Source organism: Thalassophryne amazonica, chromosome 14, assembly GCF_902500255.1.
Source record: "Thalassophryne amazonica chromosome 14, fThaAma1.1, whole genome shotgun sequence".
Taxonomy (NCBI): domain Eukaryota; kingdom Metazoa; phylum Chordata; class Actinopteri; order Batrachoidiformes; family Batrachoididae; genus Thalassophryne; species Thalassophryne amazonica.
The window spans coordinates 48,803,504-48,830,781 of NC_047116.1; the positions used below are offsets into that span (position 1 = coordinate 48,803,504).

General features: G+C 43.2%; 1 pseudogene; it reads right to left on the reverse strand.

The window, feature by feature from the left end:
- Positions 1–5,208: 5,208 nt before the first annotated feature.
- LOC117525440 lies at positions 5,209–5,359 on the reverse strand (annotated as a pseudogene).
- Positions 5,360–27,278: the final 21,919 nt, after the last annotated feature.

A 27,278-nucleotide genomic window follows, 5' to 3' on the forward strand; every position in this document is an offset into this window, starting at 1 on the left:
TTGGTGTGTATTTTCACTCATAAATTCAGAGACTTCAGATGCAGAGAAACAGATAACTTAAATACTTAAAAACATTAAATATATTGTGACACACTTTGTTCTTATAGGTTTTCTTAAACTACCACAAATATGAGAGTTTTCCTGAATACATTTTAAAAATCAGCAGATTCTTGACAACAATGTTCATGAATCAGTGACAATTTTGAAGTTGCACCGGGGTTGGATCTTTCAACAACACAACAACCCTAAACACTGATCAAAATCTACTAATGCATTCATGCACAGGAACAAGTCCAAAGTTCTGGAATGGCCATCTCAGTCCCCAGACCTGAATATTATTGAAAATCTGTAGTGTGATTTTAAGTGGGCTGTCCATGCTCGGAAACCAACAAGCCTGACTGAACTGGAGATGTTTTGTAAAGAAGAATAGTCCAAAATAGCTTCAACCAGAATCCAGACTCTCATTAGAAGATATGGGAAGCATTTAGAGGCTGTTATTTCTGCAAAAGGAGGATCTACTAAATATTGATGTTTTTTTTTCTGTTGGGGGGGGGGGGGGGGGGGTCAGATTTATGCACCTGCTTAATTTTGTTTAAAGAATTAGTACACACTTTCTATAAATCCTATAAACTTAATTTCACTTCTCAAATATCACTGTGTTGGTCTGCTACATGATATATTTAACTGAAATTGCTCATCCAAACAACCAATGATTTATAAAGGAAAATCATGGAAATCATCAGGGATGCCCAAACCTTTGCATACAACTGTACTTATTTCATGCAATAAGATGCAAACTAATTATTTAAAAATCATACAATGTGATTTTCTATTTTTTTCAGATTTTGTCTCTCACAGTTAATGTGTACCTACGATAGAAATTACAGACCTGTCCATTCTTTGTAGGTGGGGAAAAGTAGCTAAATCGATTGTGGATCAAATACTTATTTGTCTCACTGTATACAGGTCCTGTAGGGATGGCAGACTGCATTGTCATGCCCCCACTGTGAATGGAAGCATAATCAGGAGAGTCTCTCTCCGCTCTCTGCCAGTACAGATGAAATTTACAGATGGGCCCACAGAATCCCTGAATTTCCATATTTTTGGTCAAAGGTCACATCCAATTATTTTGGGGCAACTTTGATTAAATAAACACGACCCAAATATTGAGTGGCCCAGCACTGACTTTCCGGCTTACATACCTGGTCCAACCAGAGGAGTCTCTGACACCTCGAAACTCAGATTTAATTAATGTCTCCACTGGTTGTCATGATCTGGCCACGGTTTTTAGTAAGGCAATGGCCAAGTCTTTGCCACATCATCCTTACCACTGCGCAATTGACTTACTGCCTGGAACCACGCCCACAAGAGGCAAACTGTATTCCCTTTCCAGACCTGAATGACAAGCCATGGAGGATTACATGGAAGGGGGTGAGTGGAAAACTGAGTTTAATATGCCTAATGGCCATTATGGATTTTTAATCATGCCATTTTTGTTGTGTGGGCCGCTGAAGAGGAGGTACTGCTGGCCCACCACCACCAGAGGGCGCCGCCGCCCCACAGGAGCAGCCTCGGTAACAGCTGTCACCCATCACCTGAGACAGCTGACGGCAATTATCACTGGGGTATATCAGCAGGACGGCATCTCCACCTCATCGCCGAGATATCGTTCTACCTGGAAGGTAATAATCTCAGCTGACTGCTTGACAGTAACCTTTGTGATTTTTGTGAGTGATTGCAGACTTTTTTCTCCAACGAGAGGTGGAGGTAGCTTCCCTGCCGTACAGGTTGCTGGGTGCAAACGCGCCCACGTTAATTGTGTTCTTGTTCCTCGCCAGCAGTACCAGGTCCGACACGCGGAGGCAGTGGCCACCTGGGAGTTCGGAACTTGGCGGCTCCAGTATTCCCGGGGTCCTGTGGCGGAGGAAACCGTGTGGTTCCGGTTCTACTTTGGAGAGGCGTCTCCTATCTTCGAGCCTGCCCACACGACACCTTTGTGAATTGACCTTTGTCCATTGTTGTAATTTGTTGTGTTTGTTGTGCACGTTCGCAACAGTAAAGTGTTGTTATTTGACCTATTCCATTGTCCGTTCATTTGCGCCCCCTGTTGTGGGTCCGTGTTCCTACACTTTCCCAACAATTTTGGTCTCACTAACACTCAGAACTTGGTTAATGATGGTCTCAGGGACATGCTTAACTATTTTGTGTGTGCGTATTTAGATGACATCCTGACCTTCTCTCCCGATTAAGAGACTTGTGAATAGCATATCCAATCCGTCCTACAGCGATTACTCCAAAACCAGCAGTACGCGAAGGCAGAGAAATGCAAGTTTCATAAGTCCTGTATCTTTTCTGGGGTTCATGCTGGCTGAGGGGGAGGTCAGGATGGACCGGGTCAAGGTGAGAGCTGTGGCAGAATGGACCATGCCACACAACTGCAAGGAGGTGCAGATATTCCTGGGTTTTGCACATTTCTACTGCAAGTTTATTCGTAATTTCAGTACATTAGCTTATCCCTTTGTTTGGTCTCTGAAATGTGACACGGCATTTCAAGGACTCAAGAAAGATTTCACATCTGCTTCGGTACTGCTCTTCCCCAATCGCAGCCAGCAGTTCGTGGTCAAGGGTGACGCTTCTGACATTGGGATAGGGCTGTTCTTTTGCAAATGAGCGCCGCTGATGGTAAGATGCACCCATGTGCTTATTTGTCCAAACAGTTGTCTCTGGTGGTGACTGCAATGATGACTGCAAGCTGCTGGCTGTTCAGGTGGCCCTGGAGGAGTGATGCCATTGGTTGGAGGGGTCCAGATGCCGTTTTGGTGTGGGACGACCACAAAAATTTGGAATATCTACATTCTCCTCACGTCTCAATGCTAGGCAGCTCTGCTGGGCTTTGTTTTTCAGCTGCTTTGACTTTGTGCTGTCTTATCGCCCCAGTTCAAACAACACGAAACCTGATTCACTTTCCCACTCATTTGATCTTGATTTACATAGTCATGACGCCAAGACCATTATACCTGAAAAGTGTTTCATCTCTGTTCTTACCCTAGACATTGAAGCCAAGGTCAAAGTGGCTGCAGAAACACTTATATCTCCTACTGATTGTCGTCGGGATAAATTGTATGTGGTGGACTCGCTAAGGCGGGAGGTGATTGAATGAGCTCATGCTAATAAGTTGTCCTGCCATCCAGGGATTAATAAGACTTATTCAGCAGTGGTTCTGGTGGGCAGGTACATGGTGTCAGAGATTATACAGATACTTTATTGTCATTGAAACAAGTATAATGAAAGGTAAGGTGCAAGCCTTTCAGTGCAAATATAAACCTGAGTAAACCACATGCAGAATATATATATATATATATATATATATATATATATATATATATATATATATATATATATATACATACACAAGGTCTGTTAGAAAAGTATCAGACCTTTTTATTTTTTGCAAAAACCATATGGATTTGAATCACGTGTGATTGCATCAGCCAAGCTTGAACCTTCGTGCGCATGCACGTGTTTTTTCACGCCTGTCGGTTGCGTCATTCGCCTGTGAGCAGGCTTTGTGTGAGCAGTGGTCCACCCCTCTTGTCGGATTTTTATTGTGAATAAATGTCTGAACGATTTGGAGCTTTGCTGCATCAAATTTTTCCAGAAACTGTGAGAGACCTCCAGCTGGACACCATTCGGAAAATTTAGATGGCTTTCAGCGACGATTTTATGGGGATTACACAGATTAAGGAGTGCTCCAGCCGCTTTAAAGACCGTCCACAGTGTCTGAGAGCGCGGCGCGCTCTGAGCGCCGATCGACAGGCTCAAACCCCGCTGAAACAACCAGATCATTTCCAGCGTGAAGGCTTTGTTGATCCGGGACGTCGCCTGACTTTCACAAAAAAGGCAGAAGGCGTGGACATCAGCACTTTTTCGGCACATTCTACTGTTAGAGTTTTTTCATGGAAAGAGAAGCGGAGGGATGCGCCACGGAACCGCTCATGGAACGGGACAAAACCACCTCCGTGTTGGTCAGGTGGCTTTCAGACGGCTTCCAGTTGCTTTTCAGTCGTGTGAGTATCTGAGAAATTGTGCATGAGCTGGTCATGCCCCAACATGTCCTGTGAGGCTTCATCATGGCGTTGCTTTGCGCCATGCGGCTCTGCCGCGAGGCACGGAATTCCTCCGCACATCTGTCTCAATGTGCCGAAAAAGTGCTGATGTCCACGTCTTCCGCAATTCCTGTGCTAGTCAGAGGACATCCCGGATAAAACACAGCGTCCAGTTTAGAAATGAACAGTACATTCCACTGTTACAGGAGTTTTTGTCAAGGAAAGAGGAGCAGAGGAAATCCGTGCCTCGCGGCGGAGCCACATGGTGCAAAGCAATGCTGTGATGAAGCCTCACAGGACATGTTGGGACATGTCCAGCTTATGCACAATTTCTCGGATACTCACACGACTGAAAAGCAACCGGAAGCCGTCTGAAAGCCGTCCTGTGAGACCAACACGGAGGGGGTTTTGTCCCGCGCGATGAATGGCACGGTGGCGCAATCCTCCGCTTCTCTTTCCATGGAAAAAAACTCCTGTAACAGTAGAATGTGCCGAAAAAGTGCTGATGTCAACGCCTTCTGCCTTTTTTGTGAAAGTCAGACGACGTCCTGGATCAACAAAGCCTTCACGTTGGAAATGATCTGGTTGTTTCAGCGAGGTTTGAGCCTGTCGATCGGTGCTGCAGGTGGTCTTTAAACCGGCTGGAGCACTCCTTAATCTGTCTAATCCCCATAAAATCGTCGCTGAAAGCCATCTAAATTTTCCGAATGGTGTCCAGCTGGAGGTCTCTCACAGTTTCTTGAATAATTTGATGCAGCAAAGCTCCAAATCGTTCAGACATTTATTTGCAATAAAAATCCGACGAGAGGGGTGGACCACTGCTCACACAAAGCCTGCTCACAGGCGAATGACGCAACCGACAGGCGTGAAAAAACTCACGCATGCGCACGAAGGTTCAAGCTTGGCTGATGCAATCACACATGAATCAAATCCATATGGTTTTTGCAAAAAATAAAAAGGTCCGATACTTTTCTAACAGACCTTATATATATATATATATATATATATATATATATATATATATATATAAATCACTCCAAGCAAGCTGGTCTACACAGTCTTTCAGGACCCGTCCCAAGATGCCATCAGGGCCTGTTGCTTTGCAGGGGTTGACATCCCTTGCAACCATAAATTATGCAGCTGAGATTCCTGTATTTGCGGAATTCGCAAAGGTCAGTTAGCCCCAGTGCAATGGCTGAGCCTCACTTTGGGTGAACCACCTTCTTGATCATGGTGTCATGCCAGGAAAACTTGTGAGCTGGCCCACAGGTCTCTCATCAAGTTGTTGGTCATATACAAGTCAACTGCGGATGGCTCCATCTTCTGTTCCAGACCAGAGGGCTTGCTTGTCCACTAAGCACTTGCTGCTCAAGGTGGATTTGAAGAAGTTCACTCCCTGGGTTGTTGGACCCTTCACTGTTTCCAAGGCTGTTCACCCTGTGGCTGTCTAGCTCAAACTGCCCAGGGCCATGCATGTCCATGTGATGTTCCACAGCCCACAGCAGACAGGTAAAGCCAGTGATGACCAGCTCGCTTTGCCTAATGATTCCTGTGTTCCAGCTGTTCTTGCTAATCAGAAGCTTGTTATGACTGACTGATTCCTTCTTGTACATTAGGTCACCACTATATTTATTTATGTATTTATTTATTTTTGTGGAAAGCAATGTTGGACGTCTGGGCTTCAGACAGGCTCGCCAGTGAATGAATTAGAATGGAGCAAAGTGATCCATCTAGATCCCATTTAAACCCACAAAGTACCTCAAATAAATAAGCATATTTATTGACAGAAACATCCTGTGCTTCAGTACAAGGCAGATCAATGTAAAACTGACCAAAAGATGATGTAATTTCAACTTCACACATTTTTAAGGAATGCATAGCTGTGTGTGTACGTGTGTTTGTCGTATGTGTATGAGTATCTCTAAGAATCTTTTTAAAAAAAATTCTAATACGAGACTGCTGTGGAGCTCCAATGAAAGCCATCAACCCACCTCAGCTTCACTGACCTCAGCCTCCACATTCAACACCTTCCTTTCCTTTGGCAATGATGGTGAGGTTCTTTCATATGATTATTTATAGTTTAGAGGAAGTTATGAAATAGAGTAGGCGTTTACTAAAAGCTCATTCACTTGTAAGGTTTCAGTCAATCAATCAATCAATTTTATTTATATAGCGCCAAATCACAACAAACAGTTGCCCCAAGGCACTTTATATTGTAAGGCAAGGCCATACAATAATTACGTAAAAACCCCAACGGTCAAAACAACCCCCTGTGAGCAAGCACTTGGTGACAGTGGGAAGGAAAAAAATCCCTTTTAACAGGAAGAAACCTCCAGCAGAACCAGGCTCACGGAGGGGCAGTCTTCTGCTGGGACTGGTTGGGGCTGAGGGAGAGAACCAGGAAAAAGACATGCTGTGGAGGGGAGCAGAGATCAATCACTAATGATTACATGCAGAGTGGTGCATACAGAGCAAAAAGAGAAAGAAATGGGAACCCCCCAGCAGTCTAAGTCTATAGCAGCATAACTAAGGGATGGTTCAGGGTCACCTGATCCAGCCCTAACTATAAGCTTTAGCAAAAAGGAAAGTTTTAAGCCTAATCTTAAAAGTAGAGAGGGTGTCTGTCTCCCTGATCTGAATTGGGAGCTGGTTCCACAGGAGAGGAGCCTGAAAGCTGAAGGTTCTGCCTCCCATTCTACTCTTACAAACCCTAGGAACTACAAGTAAGCCTGCAGTCTGAGAGCGAAGTGCTCTATTGGGGTGATATGGTACTATGAGGTCCCTAAGATAAGATGGGACCTGATTATTCAAAACCTTATAAGTAAGAAGAAGAATTTTAAATTCTATTCTAGAATTAACAGGAAGCCAATGAAGAGAGGCCAATATGGGTGAGATATGCTCTCTCCTTCTAGTCCCTGTCAGTACTCTAGCTGCAGCATTTTGAATTAACTGAAGGCTTTTCAGGGAACTTTTAGGACAACCTGATAATAATGAATTACAATAGTCCAGCCTAGAGGAAATAAATGCATGAATTAGTTTTTCAGCATCACTCTGAGACAAGACCTTTCTAATTTTAGAGATATTGCGTAAATGCAAAAAAGCAGTCCTACATATTTCTTTAATATGGGCATTGAATGATATATCCTGATCAAAAATGACTCCAAGATTTCTCACAGTATTACTAGAGGTCAGGGTAATGCCATCCAGAGTAAGGATCTGGTTAGACACCATGTTTCTAAGATTTGTGGGGCCAAGTACAATAACTTCAGTTTTATCTGAGTTTAAAAGCAGGAAATTAGAGGTCATCCATGTCTTTATGTCTGTAAGACAATCCTGCAGTTTAGCTAATTGGTGTGTGTCCTCTGGCTTCATGGATAGATAAAGCTGGGTGTGGTGGCCAAGTGGTTAATGAGCTTGGTTTCAGTGCAAAAGGTTCCGGGTTCAAATCCCACCCCTGCCACATTTCTCCATGTAATGTGGAGTTGAATCAGGAAGGGCATCCGGCGTAAAACCTGTGCCGATTCAACATGCAAAACCACCTTGGATTTGCTGTTGCAACCCCGAGTGCAAAACAAGGGACCAGCCGAAGGGATTTACTTTTATCATCTGCGTAACAATGAAAATTTAAGCAATGCCGTCTAATAATACTGCCTAAGGGAAGCATGTATAAAGTGAATAAAATTGGTCCTAGCACAGAACCTTGTGGAACTCCATAATTAACCTTAGTCTGTGAAGAAGATTCCCCATTTACATGAACAAAGTGTAATCTATTAGATAAATATGATTCAAACCACCGCAGCGCAGTGCCTTTAATACCTATGGCATGCTCTAATCTCTGTAATAAAATTTTATGGTCAACAGTATCAAAAGCAGCACTGAGGTCTAACAGAACAAGCACAGAGATGAGTCCACTGTCTGAGGCCATAAGAAGATCATTTGTAACCTTCACTAATGCTGTTTCTGTACTATGATGAATTCTAAAACCTGACTGAAACTCTTCAAATAGACCATTCCTCTGCAGATGATCAGTTAGCTGTTTTACAACTACCCTTTCAAGAATTTTTGAGAGAAAAGGAAGGTTGGAGATTGGCCTATAATTAGCTAAGATAGCTGGGTCAAGTGATGGCTGTTTAAGTAATGGTTTAATTACTGCCACCTTAAAAGCCTGTGGTACATAGCCAACTAATAAAGATAGATTGATCATATTTAAGATCGAAGCGTTAAATAATGGTAGGGCTTCCTTGAGCAGCCTGGTAGGAATGGGGTCTAATAGACATGTTGATGGTTTGGAGGAAGTAACTAATGAAAATAACTCAGACAGAACAATCGGAGAGAAAGAGTCTAACCAAATACCGGCATCACTGAAAGCAGCCAAAAATAACGATATGTCTTTGGGATGGTTATGAGTAATTTTTTCTCTAATAGTTAAAATTTTATTAGCAAAGAAAGTCATGAAGTCATTACTAGTTAAAGTTAAAGGAATACTCGGCTCAATAGAGCTCTGACTCTTTGTCAGCCTGGCTACAGTGCTGAAAAGAAACCTGGGTGTTGTGTGTTGGGGGGTTTGGCTGGACATTTGGGTGCTGTTTTCTTTTCTTTGCTCTCCAGGTGGTATGCAAACTGATTTTTTCTGTGGAGAAGGTGCTGGCGGAAGAGTCCTTCACCCTCATCAGAACTATTGGCTGCACCTGTGGTTGATGCTCATGTGCAGACTTAAAGACTTTCAGCTGAAGCAGATAATGAAATGGCGTTCTGCATTTAAGCCATGAGTGATTTGAGCAGAATTGCCGGGAACTCGACCTTGTGACGTTCGGTTGTGAGACGCTGAGGACCGCGCCAGGGTTTGACACATCGTGCCTGTGAAGGAGGACGGGTGAGGGACACATGCTGTCAACACACATCAGAGGTGATTATCGTCTGAATAATCGTTAATAGTAATTTGGCATTTTGTTACGCAGTATATTTGAACATTGATGAGAATTGTGCAGTTTGCTTCTCACTGCCGTGGCGTACGGATTGATGATCCTCCACCTGTTGTGAGAAGCTGCTCATTTACGTAAGGCTTAAATTCAGACCTGAAAGTGTTGCTGATAGTGTGTGCCTCTGAAGGATATTTGTTGTAGCTCTGTTGACCTCACCTTTTCCGTCCTTCACAGAGTCAGTTTGTCGTATCCACCTGGGGGGTGTTCGGCGGTGAATCTGAGTCCAGAAGTGCCGGGCTTTGATCCATTTGGGCGCTGGAGAGCGCGCCATCCTTCACCTTGCCAAGACAGCTGACTATTTATGTTGTACACGGCAGTGAGAAGCAAACTGCACAATTCTCATCAATGTTCAAATACGAGGTCTGTCCATAAAGTATAGGTCCTTTTTATTTTTTTCAAAAACTATATGGATTTCATTCATATGTTTTTACGTCAGACATGCTTGAACCCTCGTGCGCATGCGTGAGTTTTTCCATGCCTGTCGGTGACGTCATTCGCCTGTGAGCACTCCTTGTGGGAGGAGTTGTCCAGCCCCTCGTCGGAATTCCTTTGTCTGAGAAGTTGCTGAGAGACTGGCGCTTTGTTTGATCAAAATTTTTTCTAAACCTGTGAGACACATCGAAGTGGACATGGTTCGAAAAATTAAGCTGGTTTTCAGTGAAAATTTTAACGGCTGATGAGAGATTTTGAGGTGATACTGTCGCTTTAAGGACTTCCCACGGTGCGAGACGTCGCGCAGCGCTCTCAGGCGGCATCATTAGCCTGTTTCAAGCTGAAAACCTCCACATTTCAGGCTCTATTGATCCAGGACGTCGTGGGAGAACAGAGAAGTTTCAGAAGAAGTCGGTTTCAGCATTTTATCCGGATATTCTGTTGTGTGTGGGCCGCCAGAAGAGGAGGTACTGCTCCAATAGTTCTGATGAGGGTGAAGGACTCTTCCGCCAGCACCTTCTCCACAGAAAAAAACAGTTTGCATACCACCTGGAGAGCAAAGAAAAGAAAACAGCACCCAAACGTCCAGCCAAACCCCCCAACACACAACACTGGGGTTGTTCTTATTTTCTTCAATTAGTGATGAGTAGTAAGATGTCCTAGCTTTACGGAGGGCTTTTTTTATAGAGCAACAGACTCTTTTTCCAGGCTAAGTGAAGATCTTCTAAATTAGTGAGACGCCATTTCCTCTCCAACTTACGGGTTATCTGCTTTAAGCTGCGAGTTTGTGAGTTATACCACAGAGTCAGGCACTTCTGATTTAAAGCTCTCTTTTTCAGAGGAGCTACAGCATCCAAACTTGTCTTCAATGAGGATGTAAAACTACTGACGAGATACTCTATCTCACTTACAGAGTTTAGGTAGCTACTCTGCACTGTGTTGGTATATGGCATTTGATAACATAAAGAAGGAATCATATCCTTAAACCTAGTTACAGCGCTTTCTGAAAGACTTCTAGTGTAATGAAACTTATTCCCCACTGCTGAGTAGTCCATCAGAGTAAATGTAAATGTTATTAAGAAATGATCAGACAGAAGGGAGTTTTCAGGGAATACTGTTAAATCTTCAATTTCCATACCATAAGTCAGAACAAGATCTAAGATATGATTAAAGTGGTGGGTGGACTCATTTACATTTTGAGCAAAGCCAATTGAGTCTAATAATAGATTAAATGCAGTGTTGAGGCTGTCATTCTCAGCATCTGTGTGGATGTTAAAATCGCCCACTATAATTATCTTATCTGAGCTAAGCACTAAGTCAGACAAAAGGTCTGAAAATTCACAGAGAAACTCACAGTAACGACCAGGTGGACGATAGATAATAACAAATAAAACTGGTTTTTGGGACTTCCAATTTGGATGGACAAGACTAAGAGACAAGCTTTCAAATGAATTAAAGCTCTGTCTGGGTTTTTGATTAATTAATAAGATGGAGTGGAAGATTGCTGCTAATCCTCCCCCTCGGTCCGTGCTACGAGCATTCTGGCAGTTAGTGTGACTCGGGGGTGTTGACTCATTTAAACTAACATATTCATCCTGCTGTAACCAGGTTTCTGTAAGGCAGAATAAATCAATATGTTGATCAATTATTATATAATTTACTAACAGGGACTTAGAAGAGAGATCTAATGTTTAATAGACCACATTTAACTGTTTTAGTCTGTGGTGCAGTTGAACGTGCTATATTATTGTTTCTTTTTGAATTTTTATGCTTAAATAGATTTTTACTGGTTGTTGGTGGTCTGGGAGCAGGCACCGTCTCTACGGGGATGGGGTAATGAGGGGATGGCAGGGGGAGAGAAGCTGCAGAGAGGTGTGTAAGACTACAACTCTGCTTCCTGGTCCCAACCCTGGATAGTCACGGTTTGGAGGATTTAAGAAAATTGGCCAGATTTCTAGAAATGAGAGCTGCTCCATCCAAAATGGGATGGATGCCGTCTCTCCTAGCAAGACCAGGTTTTCCCCAGAAGCTTTGCCAATTATCTATGAAGCCCCACCTCATTTTTTGGACACCACTCAGACAGCCAGCAATTCAAGTGAAAAAACATGTCACTCCCGGTCTGATTGGGGAGGGGCCCAGAGAAAACTACAGAGTCCGACATTGTTTTTGCAAAGTTACACACCGATTCAATGTTAATTTTAGTGACCTCCGATTGGCGTAACCGGGTGTCATTACTGCCGACGTGAATTACAATCTTGCCAAATTTACGCTTAGCCTTAGCCAGCAGTTTCAAATTTCCTTCAATGTCGCCTGCTCTGGCCCCCGGAAGACAATTGACTATGGTTGCTGGTGTCGCTAACTTCAGATTTCTCAAAACAGAGTCACCAATAACCAGAGTTTGATCCTCGGCGGGTGTGTCGTCGAGTGGGGAAAAACGGTTAGAAATGTGAACGGGTTGGCGGTGTACACGGGGCTTCTGTTTAGGGCTACGCTTCCTCCTCACAGTAACCCAATCGGCCTGCTTTCCCGGCTGCTCGGGATCTGCCAGAGGGAAACTAACGGCGGCTAAGCTACCTTGGTCCGCACCGACTACAGGGGCCTGGCTAGCTGTAGAATTTTCCACGGTGCGGAGCCGAGTCTCCAATTCGCCCAGCCTGGCCTCCAAAGCTACGAATAAGCTACACTTATTACAAGTACCATTACTGCTAAAGGAGGCCGAGGAATAACTAAACATTTCACACCCAGAGCAGAAAAGTGCAGGAGAGACAGGAGAAGCCGCCATGCTAAACCGGCTAAGAGCTAGTAGCTGCGCTAAGCTAGCGGATTCCTAAAAACACACTAAGTCAATAATGTGTAAATAATTAGTTATCTAGGTAACTAGATCAATCTAACTGCGCAGATTAAACAGCTAACAGATACAGCAAAACACCGCTGTGCTCCGGAACAGGAAGTGATACAATACCGCAGTGAGAGCCAACCACCAGTAGAGGCAAGTCACACTCAGTGAAGACAGTGAAGACCGCACCAACTCCTGAAAATTTTGATGAATGCAGCAGAGATATGGTTAAGTTCAGACTAAATGTTTCTACTAATTTCTTTCTGTGCACGATATCATGTGCGCACCACATTCAAAGTGTTCTTCTTACTGTGGCCATTCCAATGGCACATATTCCACCATGCACTGTGGTTTTTCATTTATTCTGCAAGTTTTCTTATGACCACATCCATGTTCAACAATCAGCTATCAACTATTAACATCGCTTCAGCGGCATAGTAATAGACTGTAGTTTTACAGTAGTTTAGAAGCAAAACAAGTAGCAAAAGAAGTTCCTGATTCTGTGTGTTCATATCAATATTTGAAACAGAAGTCATGGTGTGAGGAAATGGATGCAGGATTTAAATTTAATTTTCTGAATACAGCTGAAAACGTGCCATAGATGTGAGATGATCTGAAAGCATGTATTATTCTACAACATGGAATGGATCCACCATACTCACAACCAGGGTTGGGTAGGATTACTTTGAAAGAATACATATGGATTACATGTATGTATGTACATACATTTCGATTACTTGTAATCTGATTACTTTTGAATTACATTTCAAAGTAATCCTACACAATCCTGCTCACAACACATGCATGGAGAGGCTGCGAGAATACAGTGACAATCGAATGAGAATGTATGCAATCTTTCCCGTTTGTGACACCTTTTTACTACGTCTGTGAAGTCCCTACTAGGTTTTAGTTATGTTTTTACTAGATGCTTATTAAGTTTTGACTGCATCCTGATTCAACCACATCCTCACCTTGACTTTTTAATGATGTCCAAAGTTCAATCACATCCTCCAAGTGTATGGAGACCATTCTATGTCTTTATCAGTTTCTACTTTGTCCACCCAATTTTTAAAGCATGTAGTAGGAAGATAGCTGAGTGTGATGAGGGTTGAACTCTGTAAATGTAAAAACAACAATAACAAAAAAAGGAGTGAAATGCCATCTACGGTGCATCTGGAAACTATTCACAGCGCTTCACTTTTTCCACATTTTTTTTATGTTACAGCCTTATTCCAAAATGTATGAAATTCATTTTTTACTCAGAATTCAATACAATACCCCATAATGACAACTTGAAAAAAGTGTTTGAGATATTTGCAAATACATATATATATATATATATATATATATATATATATATATATATATATATATGCCACTGTGCTCACTGGAACCTTCAAAACAGCAGAATGGTTTCTGTACTCTTCCCCAGATTTGTGGCTCGAGACAATCCTGTCTTGGAGGTCTACATTCTTTTGACTGCAAGCTTGGTTTGTGCTCTGACATGCTGTGGGACCTTATATGTAGACAGGTGTGTGCTTTTCTACATCATGTCCAATCAACTGAATTTAACTCAGATGGACTCCAGTTAAGCTGCAGAAGCATCTTAAGGATGATCAGTGGAAACAGGATGCACCTAAGCTCAATTTTGAGCTTCACGGCAAAGCATGTGAATACTTATGTATGTGTGATTTCCTAGTTTTGTTTTGTTTTTAAATAAATTTGCAAAAATCTAAAAAAAAAAAAAAAAAAAAAATCGGAGTACTGTGTGTAGATAATTCGTAATAATGAAATGTTGAAAAAGTGAAGCGCTGTGAATACTTTCCGGATGCACCGTACACCAGGTACCCATTTACAGCTGGGTGGACTAAGATAATGTCAATAAAGGGCCAAATTTCCGAAATGTTTGTGTATGTTAAAATGTGCACAAACACCATAGCACTTGCAAAAAAGCACATGCTGATTCACTAACAGTGTGAAACCAGGACTGCATGTTTCCACTACACAAAATAATCCATAGTCCATTTAGAGCATACTGCATTCATGAATATACCATTTGGTGTTTGTCCACTCATGAGTGTAACACGTGACTCACCTCTCTATTGATTGCAGTTGCTGACTGGGACTCTACTCTACCACCACCAGTTGGTCCCTGTTGCTGGCCTGGGGCATGCCCTCTTCCTCCCTGCCAATGTCGGTTGGTCCCTGTCTGATGCTGGGGTCATGGATCATGACTCTGCCTCATCCGGCTGGTGGTTGGTCCCTGTGTGATGTCCAGGTCGCTGTCTCGGACTCTGCCCTCCTCCACCCCACTGCCACCAACTGATCCCTGTGATGTGAGGAGGGGAGGCTCCATCCCTGATCTGATGTACCCCGTTGCTGTCAGGAGCAGGACCAGCTCCAAAAGGCCCAAAGACTGTCTTTCATTTGTAAAATTTTAATCTATTGAATAAATGTTCAGCCATCTGTAGTCTCGTAAGTCTTAATGGTAGACCACTGTGCACAGCTGTCTGCATGTGGTCTACATTTAGAATGACTTTTTGCAGGACAGAAATGTCTTTAGCAGGACACCATCAAACATTTTTTAAACCTAAAAGTAAAATTTTGTTGTTCCAATCCCCCTTAAAAAAGTTGGTAAATTGAAAATCGTCTTGATCAAATGATAACAAGAAAATAGACATGGTACGATCATCAGAAGTGCAGGCTGCCAATAACATTTGCAGAATACAATTTTTAACTAATCTTCCTGTACAGTAAAGGAAAATAACTATATATATAAAAAATTTTGTGAGCTTATTCTGAGTCAACATATTTTGTGAACCTGAGGCAGATGTAAGGGGGAGGAAGAACAGTGAGATGCATTGAAAATGTTTCATGATCACAGCTGTAACACAGCCAGAGGAATCATGCCACTAAAATCTCCTTATGAAAAACACTAAATAAAGGAGCTTGGTGTTATTTCTGTATGCCGTATCATTTATATAAATGACTTAGATTCTATGCATGTAAATGCTCTTGTGTGGTACAGAATTTATGCATCAATAGCTCACTGCAGAAACTGAAGTTGTAAACCTGCTTGGATGCAGATATTTGTATTGACCTGTGCAAAGACAGCAGTAATATGTGTTATTTTGTTTTACTAAAGCAGAAACACAAAACACCATCTGTTTTCTATTTCTGCCAAGAAACTCAACACTATTTCCATCACTTTTATCCCTCCGCAGCATGATCACTTTTATTTCACATGAAAAAGCAAAATGCAGCTCAGCTGCAAATTCCACATGAATGATTTAATTAATAAACAAATTTAATGACAACCCCTTGGCTCTACCTTTGATGACTACATAATCCACTTCATAAATTACCAGAACTGTCATATTATGGAGTTATCTGTCAACTCTGGTGCTGTGATTCAGTCATTTTCATGATGATGCTGGTGTATATCAGCATGAATAATCAGCCGTTAAATATAACAAATATGACACTTTTATCTCCATCAGGGAAGTTATTTATGTGGCTGTTCTTTTCTCTGTTTGTGAAAAGAATATTGCAAAACTGCAGAAATAATGTTTCAATTAAATTATTAAATTTTGGTGCTAATCTGGATCAAAGGGAAGATGTTACCTTTGATCCTGATCCCTTTGGTCCTTGGCTTGCCTTTGAACATTGATCCTGATTGATAAATTAATCATCAACCCTGATCGCAGCACCAAAGGTCAACCTCTCAACGGTCAACCATCCTTGAACATGAGTTCTCTGATCCTTATGACATGATCCAAGTAAGACAGGCAGGCAGACTGGACGGAATATAAAATATCAAAAAATCCAGGATCAGTATTCCAAGAAGGAAGATGATATTTAGTAATGTGCACAGGTTTTACACTCATATTTGCCAAAATAATCAATACTGTTTTAAATGAAGAGTGATGTTACATTCACCTGTCTAGTCGTTTATCACATGGCCTTTCCTGTCTTAGCAGTTGTTTTGTTCCCACCCTCACCTGTGCAGGACCAACAGACTGAAAATCTCCTTTGTCCCTCAGGCCATCAGACTGTAAAACTACTCACTAGTAACAGGAAGACAAGGGACAGCAAGGAGCGGAACAGTAGTAGCTAGTAAGTCAGTGGCGAGCAGTATTTCTGGTATTTATATTTTTATTTCAATTTTGGAAATTGTTTTTAGGCTAATATACCTGTCTGCCACCTGCTGGACATGCTTGTTGCAGGGAAACATGTTATCATCACATGCATTTTGAACATTAGGAGTGGGTGTGGTTGAAGTCTTCTTTGTCAGTTTTTTCCAAAGTCTAGATCTCGTAGCCAATAAAACCAATGCTGCGTATACTACATATATAACCATTCAATGCTTGCAAAGATCACATTAGAATGTTGCATTGGAAGCCTTACTCACTATAAAAAGACCGCCCACCTTGGCTTCAGTGAAGAGCGTAACAGAATCTGTGTGTGTTAGGGATTCTGTAGCAGCAATCTTGCAAACAGTTTCTGGAAATGGGACCGTATGCAGCTAAATGCCTTTGCCAGGAAAACAGACAACATCAATAAACCCCCTAGAGAAATCTAGGGCAGAATGAAGCAAGCACACAGTTTGCACAAGGTACAAGAGTGTTTGTCATTCAGTGCACCCCCGTAACCAGTGCTTAATCCTCCGAGGAGTTTTATGATCTAGCAAGTGCGTCAGAGTGTTTCCATTCCAAATGTACTGTCAAGTTACCTTTCACTCTATTTCCACACATAGAGAGTTCTTTGGTCCAAAGCCAGGGGACAGGGGCAGGGTTATATCACTGCGTCGCTCTAAATGTATCACTGCAAAAACACAAAGCAGAGGCCAGTAGATCTGATCATTGTATCATTTTTTTTAATCAATATGAATGATCACTTTGGATACTCTGCTGCCTGACCATTGAGAAGAAAAACGTGCACCTAAACCCAGAGAGGTGCAATGTTGCTTTGCCATAAAAGGATATTGCAGAATTATAGCAGTACTGATTAATTAGGCACCAAGCACACAATCTATTAATAGTGTGCAGTGAAGAACTTCAACAATAAAGGCACAGGACAGAGATAAGAAATAATCTTTTTACATGGAAAATTTACAGGTATGCTGTGTTGAGTAAGCTCCCCTTCATAACTGACCCAAAAATTAGGAACAAAGCTTAAACGATTGTGACCTCTAGTGGCTTAGCATCATTGGTGTAGTGGCACCAACATTTATTTTATTGTTATAAAAGTAGATTAGGAAAGTATTTAATGTTCAACATTTTCATGTTTTATAATCAATTCAAAATCATACATTTGATTATAATTTTCAGCAGCTGTAAAAAGGCATTCATACACATAATAATAATAATAATAATAATAGCATACATTTGACAACTTACAATTCACAAATATTTATACATTTAATTGTGTAAAAAACAAACAAACAAATAAATACTGGCAGAGTAGGCCAGTGTTTATCCACTGTCACCAGTTATTCTACATTTGTTTGACACAAAAAGGTTGCATAAAGTCTCTGTCTGTCTGTGTGGTCAGTGTGTGGCACGAAATCTGGACAAAGGCTATTTTTCAATTTTCAATTTCAATTTATTTTCATTTATCTAGTGCCAAATCACAACAAACTTGCCTCAAGGTGCTTCACACAAGTAAGGTGTAACCTTACCAACTCCCAAGAGCAACCACACCGCCCGACAATCCGAGGAAGAAACCCCAAGCAGACCAGACTAAAAGGGGTGAACCTCTGCCAGGGCCATGCAAGCGACACAAGTGACAAACAGTTTACAAAATGAATATACAGGAAATTTTGCCGATGCACAGGATAGGAGGGCTGCACAAGTAGACACCACTCCCATCTCTGGATGGAGCCGCACCTCAAACAGAGAGAAAAAAACAGAATCAGGCATCAGAAAGACAACAAATACTGTATAATTTGCAAGCATTAAGCAACAACAAAAACAGAAGAAATGCTAAGGTGATCACTGGCCACTAGCCCTAAGCTTCACTAAAAGCCCCAGAATTTAGATAAAGTTGAGGCCATGGCCTGCTCCGTTTCGAAATAAAATTAATTTAAAAGGGTAAAAAGCATAGTGACATACTATGCAAGTATGCTAGCCATACGATATAGCCATAGGTAGTTGTGATACTACTGGTGGTTGGCTCTCACTGCGGTATTGTATCACTTCCTGTTCCGGAGCACAGCGGTGTTTTGCTGTATCTGTTAGCTGTTTAATCTGCGCAGTTAGATTGATCTAGTTAACTAGATAATGATTTGTTTCACAGTGTAATCTTCACGTGCCTTAACTAAAGCACTCCTTCTGCTGAATCACCTCTAAATTATTTACACATTATTCACTTTGCGTGTTTTTAGGAATCCGCTAGCTTAGCGCAGCTACTAGCTCTTAGCCGGTTTAGCATGGCGGCTTCTCCTGTCTCTCCCACACTTTTCTGCTCTGGGTGTGAAATGTTTAGTTATTCCTCAGCCTCCTTTAGCAGTAATGGTACTTGTAATAAGTGTAGCTTATTCGTAGCTTTGGAGGCCAGGCTGGGCGAATTGGAGACTCGGCTCCGCACCTTGGAAAATCCTACAGCTAGCCAGGCCCCTGTAGTTGGTGCGGACCAAGGTAGCTTAGCCACCGTTAGTTCCCTCCTGGCAGATCCCGAGCAGCCGGGAAAGCAGGCCGACTGGGTGACTGTGAGGAGGAAGCGTAGTCCTAAACAGAAGCCCCGTGTACACCGTCAACCCGTTCACATCTCTAACCATTTTTCCCCACTTGGCAACACACCCGCCGAGGATCAAACTCTGGTTATTGGTGACTCTGTTTTGAGAAATCTGAAGTTAGCGACACCAGCAACCATAGTCAATTGTCTTCCGGGGGCCAGAGCAGGCGACACTGAAGGAAATTTGAAACTGCTGGCTAAGGCTAAGCGTAAATTTGGTAAGTGTTATATGGCTGGGGGGGGCCTGGCTGCCGGTTTGTTTGTCTGTTTGTTTTCCTCCCAGGTGGCGTGCATTTGGGACTGAGTGGCTGTGTTGCTGAGGCTGTCAGGACCTCACCCTGATCACCTGCGACTCGTCAGGACTCACAGCTGAGGTGCATCTGGATGGATTGGAGCATGTTGGCATTTAAGACTGGAGTGCACAGTGTGTATTTGCCAGAGACTCGACCTTGTGACCAGACGGGTGAGATCGTCGTCTTGGGAGCCATCTCATCAGCAGCAGATGCTGAGAAACGTCCAGGTTTGATGCACGGCCTGTGAAAGAGGAGGGGGTGAGGTCTCACGCTCGTCAGCACACTTCCTGAGGTACGTTGGATTTTGTGACTAACAGTTATACAGTCAGTAAATGTGGTGTCCCTCACACCTTATTGTATTGAGCTGTTTGTTAGTCATGTATCAGCTTCCACTGCGGTGGAGTTTTGTGAACGGGATGTTCCATGCCTGCAGGTTGGAAGCTGATCAGTAATCAAGCCAGGAAGTGTTTGCTGTTTGTACACCTTTAAGTGTTCTGTGTGTAGAGTGTGGACTCACATAATGGTTCCTTCTTTCACAGACTCGGTTGTTGCGGCCACCTGGGGGGTGTCGGCGGGGTCCTTGGGTCCGAAACAGCTTCTGGCTCCGGACTGTTAGCGCTGCTGGGAGCGCACCACGCCAGACCGCACTTTCTTTTGTTGTTTTTTGTATCACTGTTATGTATTAAATTCAGTTAGCCTTTGTACCGTGCTCTGCTTATTTCATACTGGGTCCTTCAAACGCTGGTCGGTTCTCCGAGCTGCGTCCGACACATAACAGTAGTCTCTGGCCAAACATCACGGACCCAGCGTTAGCAGAGACGGTAACGCGCCGGGAAGGCGGCAGCAGACGTTCAGTGGTTATCCGGATCAGTTGCGGGGCTCTCCGCCCGGAAGGTGCGTGTTTGAGACCCATTACTGGATACTGATTTGTGCTCTCTTGCAGCCGTGTTCCTGTGTTTGTGCCTTATCCGTGGGTCGTGGTGGAGTGTGACTGGCGACGGCTTCGCGTCACGCTCCGACCGGATAAGAGGTGTAAACGGGAGCTGCAAGAGTGCGTTTGTAATGGGTTCACGCGCACGGCGGAGCTCTGTTAGCACGGGTCGCTGGGCTTCCTGTGTTACAGTCGTAGCCCCGTTTCCCCGGACAAAGGTAACTACTGCGTCTGTTGTATCAGCTCCGGCGTTATTTAGTTGAGCACATTTTGGTTGTGTGTTGCACTCAGCTGCGCACATAAAAGCAGCTCGTTTGTTTTTTTCTGTCGCCCAAGGGTTTTTTTCATTTTTAGCACTCTGGTTCCCCCTTGTGGTGACTGAATCACGGTACCGTCAAGCTCTGGAGTAGGAACAGGTGTGTTCCATTTGGTTGAGCTTGACGGTATAACTCACTGATTCGTTTTGTGTTAGTTCATTTTGTGTGGGTGTTTTTTGAGTTGGTTTTTGTGTGGGTTTTTCTTTTTTGTTGTCCACTATTTGTCTGGGGGTGTGACCCTGTAGCCTTTGCTAACCAAGAACAAAAAAAAAAAAAAAAAAAAAAAAGAAAAACGGGGACCCAAACAACTGTGTGTTGGTCTGTTTTTTTTTTTCTTTTGTTTCTTTTTGTTTCACATCCCCAGGGTTAGATGGAGCGGTCCCCTGGGGGGTGATGGGGTGGTATTTGGGTTGTTTTTTTTCTCTTTGTTTTTTGTTGTGCCCTCTCTTCTCCTCTGACTCCAGCCGGGTGTGCCGTAGTGTCGGCATTGCTGGAGGGGTGCAGTTAGGTTGTGCTGGGCATTTCCCAGGTGGCCTCTGCACCCGGGAGGGGAGGGGGGGGGGGTTTGGGGTTTTTTTTGTTTTCCCTCCCCCAGTTTCCGCCCTCAGGGTTTGACTGTGGTGTCCTCTGGGGGGGAAAAGGCGTTGGGTCCATCTAGCCGTGGACGGCCGGGGCTGGGTCCATTGGTCGTGAGGGGAGGCGTCTCCTGGGGTTGACGAGTGGTCCTCTGGGGGGCGCTGGTAGTCCCCGTGGGTGACGGTGGATCCCAGAGGGACCTCGGCCGTGGTTATTACTCCTGGAGCTGGCGGGTGGCCCTCTGGGGGGTGTTGGTCCCTGCGTGTCGTTTGGGGGGGAGGAGGGGGGGTATTTTGGCATTTTTGTTTGTGAGTTTACATGTGGGTTGTTTTTCTTTTCTCCCCTTCCCTGGGGTTTGATGGGACGGTCCCCTGGGGCGGGGGGGGGGTGTTTTGGTTGTTTTGTGTTATGACTAATCACACATGTTTGGTTAAAGGCTGACCGCACAGGTGTAGGAACTCCTGGCCACACCTGTGCTGAGACTGTCAAACAAGGGCAAAGATGCAGCCAGTTCAACCAGTCTGTTGGAGGACGAACGCAGACGCGGTTTCCAGCCATGGTCCCTGGAGGGGGGTGTTTCTCCTGGGCCAGGTGTGTGTGGTCGCCGGGAGGCTTCCCGTGAGGGTGGGGTACTGTTATATGGCTGGGGGGGGCCTGGCTGCCGGTTTGTTTGTCTGTTTGTTTTCCTCCCAGGTGGCGTGCATTTGGGACTGAGTGGCTGTGTTGCTGAGGCTGTCAGGACATCACCCTGATCACCTGCGACTCGTCAGGACTCACAGCTGAGGTGCATCTGGATGGATTGGAGCATGTTGGCATTTAAGACTGGAGTGCACAGTGTGTATTTGCCAGAGACTCGACCTTGTGACCAGACGGGTGAGATCGTCGTCTTGGGAGCCATCTCATCAGCAGCGGATGCTGAGAAACGTCCAGGTTTGATGCACGGCCTGTGAAAGAGGAGGGGGTGAGGTCTCACGCTCGTCAGCACACTTCCTGAGGTACGTTGGATTTTGTGACTAACAGTTATACAGTCAGTAAATGTGGTGTCCCTCACACCTTATTGTATTGAGCTGTTTGTTAGTCATGTATCAGCTTCCACTGCGGTGGAGTTTTGTGAACGGGATGTTCCATGCCTGCAGGTTGGAAGCTGATCAGTAATCAAGCCAGAAAGTGTTTGCTGTTTGTACACCTTTAAGTGTTCTGTGTGTAGAGTGTGGACTCACATAATGGTTCCTTCTTTCACAGACTCGGTTGTTGCGGCCACCTGGGGGGTGTCGGCGGGGTCCTTGGGTCCGAAACAGCTTCTGGCTCCGGACCGTTAGCGCTGCTGGGAGCGCACCACGCCAGACCGCACTTTCTTTTGTTGTTTTTTGTATCACTGTTATGTATTAAATTCAGTTAGCCTTTGTACCGTGCTCTGCTTATTTCATACTGGGTCCTTCAAACGCTGGTCGGTTCTCCGAGCTGCATCCGACACATAACAGTAAGATTGTAATTCACGTCGGCAGTAATGACACCCGGTTACGCCAATCGGAGGTCACTAAAATTAACATTGAATCGGTGTGTAACTTTGCAAAAACAATGTCGGACTCTGTAGTTTTCTCTGGGCCCCTCCCCAATCGGACCGGGAGTGACATGTTTAGCCGCATGTTCTCCTTGAATTGCTGGCTGTCTGAGTGGTGTCCACAAAATGAGGTGGGCTTCATAGATAATTGGCAAAGCTTCTGGGGAAAACCTGGTCTTGTTAGGAGAGACGGCATCCATCCCACTTTGGATGGAGCAGCTCTCATTTCTAGAAATCTAGCCAATTTTCTTAAATCCTCCAAACCGTGACTATCAATCAATCAATCAATCAATTTTATTTATATAGCGCCAAATCACAACAAACAGTTGCCCCAAGGCGCTTTATATTGTAAGGCAAGGCCATACAATAATTACGTAAAAACCCCAATGGTCAAAACGACCCCCTGTGAGCAAGCACTTGGCGACAGTGGGAAGGAAAAACTCCCTTTTAACAGGAAGAAACCTCCAGCAGAACCAGGCTCAGGGAGGGGCAGTCTTCTGCTGGGACTGGTTGGGGCTGAGGGAGAGAACCAGGAAAAAGACATGCTGTGGAGGGGAGCAGAGATCAATCACTAATGATTAAATGCAGAGTGGTGCATACAGAGCAAAAAGAGAAAGAAACAGTGCATCATGGGAACCCCCCAGCAGTCTAAGTCTATAGCAGCATAACTAAGGGATGGTTCAGGGTCACCTGATCCAGCCCTAACTATAAGCTTTAGCAAAAAGGAAAGTTTTAAGCCTAATCTTAAAAGTAGAGAGGGTGTCTGTCTCCCTGATCCGAATTGGGAGCTGGTTCCACAGGAGAGGAGCCTGAAAGCTGAAGGCTCTGCCTCCCATTCTACTCTTACAAACCCTAGGAACTACAAGTAAGCCTGCAGTCTGAGAGCGAAGTGCTCTATTGGGGTGATATGGTACTATGAGGTCCCTAAGATAAGATGGGACCTGATTATTCAAAACATTATAAGTAAGAAGAAGAATTTTAAATTCTATTCTAGAATTAACAGGAAGCCAATGAAGAGAGGCCAATATGGGTGAGATATGCTCTCTCCTTCTAGTCCCCGTCAGTACTCTAGCTGCAGCATTTTGAATTAACTGAAGGCTTTTCAGGGAACTTTTAGGGCAACATGATAATAATGAATTACAATAGTCCAGCCTAGAGGAAATAAATGCATGAATTAGTTTTTCAGCATCACTCTGAGACAAGACCTTTCTAATTTTAGAGATATTGCGTAAAGGCAAAAAAGCCTTACATATTTGTTTAATATGCACTTTGAATGACAAATCCTGATCAAAAATGACGCCAAGATTTCTCACAGTATTACTAGAGGTTAGGGTAATGCCATCCAGAGTAAGGATCTGGTTAGACACCATGTTTCTAAGATTTGTGGGGCCAAGTACAATAACTTCAGTTTTATCTGAGTTTAAAAGCAGGAAATTAGAGGTCATCCATGTCCTTATGTCTGTAAGACAATCCTGCAGTTTAGCTAATTGGTGTGTGTCCTCTGGCTTCATGGATAGATAAAGCTGGGTATCATCTGCGTAACAATGAAAATTTAAGCAATGGCGTCTAATAATACTGCCTAAGGGAAGCATGTATAAAGTGAATAAAATTGGTCCTAGCACAGAACCTTGTGGAACTCCATAATTAACCTTAGTCTGTGAAGAAGATTCCCCATTTACATGAACAAATTGTAATCTATTAGATAAATATGATTCAAACCACCGCAGCGCAGTGCCTTTAATACCTATGGCATGCTCTAATCTCTATAATAAAATTTTATGGTCAACAGTATCAAAAGCAGCACTGAGGTCTAACAGAACAAGCACAGAGATGAGTCCACTGTCTGAGGCCATAAGAAGATCATTTGTAACCTTCACTAATGCTGTTTCTGTACTAGCTGTTTTACAACTACCCTTTCAAGAATTTTTGAGAGAAAAGGAAGGTTGGAGATTGGCCTATAATTAGCTAAGATAGCTGGGTCAAGTGATGGCTGTTTAAGTAATGGTTTAATTACTGCCACCTTAAAAGCCTGTGGTACATAGCCAACTAATAAAGATAGATTGATCATATTTAAGATCGAAGCATTAAATAATGGTAGGGCTTCCTTGAGCAGCCTGGTAGGAATGGGGTCTAATAGACATGTTGATGGTTTGGATGAAGTAACTAATGAAAATAACTCAGACAGAACAATCTGAGAGAAAGAGTCTAACCAAATACCGGCATCACTGAAAGCAGCCAAAGATAACGATATGTCTTTGGGATGGTTATGAGTAATTTTTTCTCTAATAGTTAAACTTTTATTAGCAAAGAAAGTCATGAAGTCATTACTAGTTAAAGTTAAAGGAATACTCGGCTCAATAGAGCTCTGACTCTTTGTCAGCCTGGCTACAGTGCTGAAAAGAAACCTGGGGTTGTTCTTATTTTCTTCAATTAGTGATGAGTAGTAAGATGTCCTAGCTTTACGGAGGGCTTTTTTTTATAGAGCAACAGACTCTTTTTCCAGGCTAAGTGAAGATCTTGTAAATTAGTGAGACGCCATTTCCTCTCCAACTTACGGGTTATCTGCTTTAAGCTGCGAGTTTGTGAGTTATACCACGGAGTCAGGCACTTCTGATTTAAAGCTCTCTTTTTCAGAGGAGCTACAGCATCCAAAGTTGTCTTCAATGAGGATGTAAAACTATTGACAAGATACTCTATCTCAGGTAGGTAGCTACTCTGCACTGTGTTGGTATATGGCATTAGAGAACATAAAGAAGGAATCATATCCTTAAACCTAGTTACAGTGCTTTCTGAAAGACTTCTAGTGTAATGAAACTTATTCCCCACTGCTGGGTAGTCCATCAGAGTAAATGTAAATGTTATTAAGAAATGGTCAGACAGAAGGGAGTTTTCAGGGAATACTGTTAAGTCTTCAATTTCCATACCATAAGTCAGAACAAGATCTAAGATATGATTAAAGTGGTGGGTGGACTCATTTACATTTTGAGCAAAGCCAACTGAGTCTAATAATAGATTAAATGCAGTGTTGAGGCTGTCATTCTCAGCATCTGTGTGGATGTTAAAATCGCCCACTATAATTATCTTATAGCAAAACACCGCTGTGCTCCGGAACGGGAAGTGATACAATACCGCAGTGAGAGCCAACCACCAGTAGAGGGTTGGGACCAGGAAGCAGAGTTGTAGTCTTACACACCTCTCTGCAGCTTCTCTCCCCCTGCCATCCCCTCATTACCCCATCCCCGTAGAGACGGTGCCTGCTCCCAGACCACCAACAACCAGTAAAAATCTATTTAAGCATAAAAATTCAAAAAGAAAAAATATAGCACTTTCAACTGCACCACAGACTAAAACAGTTAAATGTGGTCTTATTAATTAATCAAAAACCCAGACAGAGCTTTAATTCATTTGAAAGCTTGACTCTTAGTCATGTCCATCCAAATTGGAAGTCCCAAAAAAACAGTTTTATTTCTTGTTATCTATCGTCCTCCTGGTCATTACTGAGTTTCTCTGTGAATTTTCGGACCTTTTGTCTGACTTAGTGCTTAGCTCAGATAAGATAATTATAGTGGCCGATTTTAACATCCACACAGATGCTGAGAATGACAGCCTCAACACTGCATTTAATCTATTGTTAGACTCGATTGGCTTTGCTCAAAATGTAAATGAGTCCACCCAGCACTTTAATCATACCTTAGATCTTGTTCTGACTTATGGTATGGAAATTGAAGACTTAACAGTATTCCCTGAAAACCCCCTTCTGTCTGATCATTTCTTAATAACATTTACATTTACTCTGATGGACTACCCAGCAGTGGGGAATAAGTTTCATTACAGTAGAAGTCTTTCAGAAAGCGCTGTAACTAGGTTTAAGGATATGATTCCTTCTTTATGTTCTCCAATGCCATATACCAACACAGGGCAGAGTAGCTACCTAAACTCTGTGAGTGAGATAGATTGTCTCGTCAATAGTTTTATATCCTCATTGAGGACAACTTTGGATGCTGTAGCTCCTCTGAAAAAGAGAGCTTTAAATCAGAAGTGCCTGACTCCGTGGTATAACTCACAAACTCGCAGCTTAAAGCAGATAACCCGTAAGTTGGAGAGGAAATGGCGTCTCACTAATTTAGAAGATCTTCACTTAGCCTGGAAAAAGAGTCTGTTGCTCTATAAAAAAGCCCTCCGTAAAGCTAGGACATCTTACTATCAATCAATTTCAATCAATTTTATTTATATAGCGCCAAATCACAACAAACAGTTGCCCCAAGGCGCTTTATACTGTAAGGCAAGGACATACAATAATTACATAAAAAAAACCCAGCGGTCAAAACGACCCCCTGTGAGCAAGCGCTTGGCGACAGTGGGAAGGAAAAACTCCCTTTTAACAGGAAGAAACCTTCAGCAGAACCAGGCTCAGGGAGGGGCAGTCTTCTGCTGGGACTGGTTGGGGCTGAGGGAGAGAACCAGGAAAAAGACATGCTGTGGAGGGGAGCAGAGATCAATCACTAATGA